Raw genomic sequence first — 5,163 nt, 5'->3', positions numbered from 1 at the left:
ATTTTTCTAGTATCGGTTAGTGTTTGAGAAATTAAGAGCGTATACCGGAAGTGGGACCTGCTAGTGCGGAAAGTTCGGAAAATTCGGTCAGTTAGGTTAAGTTTTGGATACCAGGTTTATTTTAGTAGGTGTTAAGAGATAACTAGAGGTTACTAAATGAGTTGGTGTGAGAGGGACAAAAGGATAGCCATGCATTAAATGGAGTGACAAGTGTCACTTGGAAATTCAATCTTGCATTTGACCACTATTCACCACTTTACCAAATAAACCAAAATTGACCCAAAATTACCCTCCATTTCAAGCTTCTTGGCCGGCCATCTTCAAGGGAAAAGAAAGGAAAAGCTCTCAATTTTCTAGTCTCCAATCCTGCTCAATCCAACAAACCAACCGTTTAATCTTGAATTTTCTCCATAAAAACCCTTAGATTAGTGCTTGTGAGGTGATTAGTGAAGTGGTTTGGAAAGCTAAGGTGCTAAGTGGTCTCCTTCTTGAGTTGATAAGGTTAGTAGCTAAGGGACTCCTCTTTTGTTCTTGATGATGTTTAATCAGTGGCTTGTGGTAGTCTAAGAGATGATTTTGTGGGCTATTTCATGATTTTAGCTGAGATTGATGAATTTTTTCTATTTAATCATGATTTTTCTGTTTTCATATGTTTCTTATTGGTTGGCCATGAATGATGGTTGGAAATGATCTAGAATGAAGCTAGAACGTGTAAGTTGTAGCTATTTGCGGAAAATTTCTGCTTTGAAAGGAAATTTCGGAATTAGGGTTTCAATTAACCCCATTCTGTATGGTACTGTTTCCCTTAGTTAGAGGCCAAATTAGCCTTGGGTTAAAATATGAAAGTTGTAGAGAATGATATTTTATAGTTGCCTACAAAATTTCAGCCCAATCGGAGTAACGTAGCCTGTGGAAAAACCAAAATACCCCAGCTACCCTTTCTTTTTTCGTCCGAACCTGATAATCCGCTTCTGTAATTGGTTAGTTTGACCAGGAATACTACTGATTTGGTTGTTGATGTCTTCTTAAGAAATATAGCCTGGTATCTTAGCTTTCGGATGGCTTTGGAATCACTTGAATTGGATTTTGGTAGCCTGAATTATGGTTATTTAATCAGAATGCAGTTTGCTAACCTGTTTATGCAGTTCTGGTTTGGTACATTGAACTTTTGACCTAGTTGCGCTACAAACTGGACTGAGTGGCCTTCGTCAACATTGTAGCCCTTTCTTTTAGCTTCGAAGCAGTGTATATTGTACATCCATCCGATAATCGTAGGGCCGGTTGTGTCCAATACACTAAACGACGTCAAAACTATTTTTAGGTTTTAGAGCTTAACTTTCATTTCCGAACTTTCCCTAACTTACTCTAGTACTTATACGTTCTAATGGAGCTTTATTTTTGGTAGTATGTGAAAATGGTTTATGATTTGTAATCAAGTCTTATTGTGCTTGTTTGAATATTTTAGGGCGTGACGGTGATTCAAGATGCTCTTTGGGTGGAAGTGTATGAAATTTTACTTGCTTGCTTGGTGAGTGTACTACTCACTTGCTTGTTACTATGTGGCTTTGTTACATTTGAACTTGATGCCTTGAATGCTTATTTGTATCGTTGAAACTGATTAAAGTGAGGGTATACTTGATCGCTCTCACTCTTTTGTATTATATATGACTGTTTACTGTGGTACTTGAATGGTATATGAAATATTGGGTTTGGTGTCATTTGGACGAGTATCCAACGGCCATTACTGTTACTACTGAACTCAACCCCATTGGTAGTCGATTGAATCGAACCAGCGAGGGCTTGGTCGTGAAAATTGATGAGCCATGGGGACTGTTATATGGAATCTTGTAGTATGAGACTCTCGATTCCGATATACTCGAGTATTACCAAATTTAAACTATTTGGAGTTCGGGCCCGGTAGGGGTATGTTGGGTGGAAGGAATAGAAGTAAAGTGGAGCCTACGGTTGGTTACATGGTAAATATTGACGGAGGGTCAATGAAGTCCGATCAAGTATACAAGCGAGGAAAGGGGCTCTTGAGAGCCGTCTGTATCCTTTTACCAATTCTATTGATGTATGCTCTTGGATTACTTCCTACTAGATGAATTGGAACGAAATACTATATGCTTATACAAACTTCGTTGCTTGAGTGGTAGTACCTCACTGGGCGTACGCTCACTCTATTCCTTTTGTTTTCCTTACAGGAATTTGAATACTTTTGGAAAGGATATGAATGTTGGTTGCCGAGTTGAGCTTATGTGAATGTAATTTGAATAGCTCCTTTTAGGCAAAACCCTAAGTGCATTTTGATCCAACCAATTCGTTGAGTTGTAAATTGCAAACCGTACATGTATAAACTTGTTGGATAACTTTTGTATGCTATTTTGGCTTGTAAATGCTTAATTTCAAGGTGTATGTGTTTGATTGATGTTTGGTTGGATTTCAGACAGATTCGAATTTCAAACGGCGAAAGAAAAAATTTTGGCGGGAAAGAACCGGATCGAATCCGGCCAAGAATCCGGCCAAAAATTGGCCAGATTGGCGGGCGGATTGCCCTGAGATTTTTTGGAAATCCGGCTTTGCTCTCTGGCCAGTATCCGGCCGGATTCTGACGTGTCAGGCACTATTCATGTTCGGCTCCGATTTTTATTTTTTTTATTTTTGTAATTTTGACTTTTTTAAGCGCGCTTGTATGTTCCGGAACGTTTTAGATCGTTTTGAACTGCCCCGTTAGTCCTGGCGAGAGTTGGGCAGGCAGTCCGCTAACCCCTTTCGTTCGCCTTAGGGGAAGATGGGGCTGTCACAGGTGGTATCAGAGCTTAGGTTTGAATTGGCTTGGGCGTGTTAGAAATACTTGACTTGAGGATTATTTTGATTGTGTCTCTTAAGATTATTTATGATTATTTACTCTTTTGGTGTAGGACGAACGGGCATAGTGGGCCTAGTGGTAACCCTACTGGTGAGCGACCCCATGGAGTGCTTCTGACGATTAAGTACCAGATTCGGTCAAGAGGGGCCGTCGTACGTTGGAGTCCGGCTAACCGCCTTCGACGTTGTGAGTGCCGTCACACTTACGCCTACCCTAACACCTTAGTGTTGGCCGTGGCAGAGGAACGGAAGGAGTTGGCAAAAAATAACGCTAGGTTTGAGATCGAGGTGAACCAACTGAGGGCGGCCAACGAGAAACAAGCTGAGCGAATCAAGGAGCTAGAGTACGACGTGATTGAGGGAGAAGATAGGGTAGATGACCTTTGTGCTCAACTTAGGGAGGCACGTGAGCGTTTGACTAAGCGAGCTCGGAAAGTTAGGGTTCGAGCCAAGTCAATTTTGAACCTCTGTGATGATTTGCTCGAGGAAGAGAGCGACGATGCCTCGTGTGCAGGGCCCGGGGCTGGGGTTGAATCCACCCGCTCGGGTGGATCCACTAGCCCGACGACGGACTAGGCCGTACTTTTGGGGGGTTTTTTGGAGGGTTTTGACTATTGTATATAGGACGGATAGGGATGGATAAACTTGGGAAAGGGCGTTAGCTAGCCGTTTTATACGTTTGGACTAGCAATGTGTATATTACTTTTGATAATGCCTTTCCCTTGTGGACTGTTTTGTTGTACCTAACTTGACTGCTTGATGATATGTGCTTTGTTTGACTTGTTTGGAATGTATATATATACTTTGTTAATAAAGTTTTGGGTTCTTATTTACTGGTATGGTTACTTATTGCTCTAGTTACGTTTGCCTAGATTAATAGATTTCATGGAAGGCACACGTAGTGAACGGGGACGTGGGCATGGGAGTAGGCAACCTACGTCGGATCGGGGTGCTGGGGAAATCTCATCTGGACCTAATCCTGAACCGAGGGTTGACCCCAACTTTCAAATAGCTGCCGCTATGCAGCAAATGACCAATGTACTAGCACAAGTGGTGCAACAACAGGGTCAAAACCCTAATCCTAACCCTGGAAACCCTGGCAACCACGTCGAGAGCGACAACAAGGCCCTTGAGAGATTCCAGAAGTTCGCCCTACCGAAGTTCATTGGGGGACCCGATCCAGATGTCGCCGAAAGATGGCTCGAGAAAATGGTGGATATCTTTGCTACCTTGCACTACATCGAAGAAAGGCAGGTGACTTTTGCTGTCTTTCAGATAGAAGGGGCGGCCCGTTCCTGGTGGAACGTCATACCGCAGAAGTGGGAATGGGAGCAAACGCCTCGGACCTGGGTGAATTTTATGAGAGAATTTAACGCGAAATTCTTCCCTCCTCTAGTCCAGGAACGGAAGGAAGACGGGTTTATCTGACTCCGCCAAGGGGATCAATCTGTGGCGGAGTACGAGAGCCAGTTCACCCGCCTATCCAAATTTGCCCCTAAGCTGATCATGACCGAGCAACGGCGGATAAGGCGTTTTATCCAGGGCCTGAACGTGGAAATTCAGAAGGACCTCGTGGTGACCTAGATCAATACTTTTAGCGAGGCCGTGGGGAAGGCCCAACGGGTGGAGAACGTTAGGCTCCAAGTAAGGAACTTCCAGGCAAAGAAGCGAAACTTTGCTGGGAGCAGTTCAGGACAGGGGGAGAAGAGTGCTCCTGCCAAGTACGGACGGGGGTCTGGAGGTGGATGGCAGACAGGAGTAGGCAGAGAAACTCCGTCTAGGGGTGGCCAAACTGGGCGGGGCCAAAGAAGAAAGTTTCAAGGAGGCTCAGCTTCAGCACCTCGCGGTCCCTGTGGGCATTGTGGGAAGTCAAACCACACGGAAGATAATTGCTGGAGGAGGAAAGGGAAATGTTTACGTTATGGGAGTGCAGACCACCAATTGGCCACTTGTCCGGTCCTAAAACAAGATGGAAAGGGAAGCCAACAACCGCCGAGGACCAATTCAGGACCAGCGAAGGGAGAAGGGACTAAACCTAAGGTACCAGCTCGAGTGTACTCATTAGAGTCTCAACAGGTCCCAGATTCCTCTGAGGTCGTAGAAGATACGATCCCTATCTTCCACCGCTTTGTAAAAGTTTTAATAGATTCTGGTGCCACTCATTCCTTCGTTAACCCTGATTTCATTTGTGGCATCGATATAAAACCTGCTAGTTTCCCTTACGATTTGGAAGTTAGTACACCTACGGGGAATCATCGTTTGATTACTAGTCTGGTTTATAGGGATTGTGAGGTT

This window comes from Coffea arabica, chromosome 9c (assembly GCF_036785885.1).
Source record: "Coffea arabica cultivar ET-39 chromosome 9c, Coffea Arabica ET-39 HiFi, whole genome shotgun sequence".
In the NCBI taxonomy this organism is placed as follows: Eukaryota; Viridiplantae; Streptophyta; class Magnoliopsida; order Gentianales; family Rubiaceae; genus Coffea; species Coffea arabica.
The sequence above is the reverse complement of the archived record's forward strand: the minus strand, read 5'-3'. Positions refer to the sequence as shown.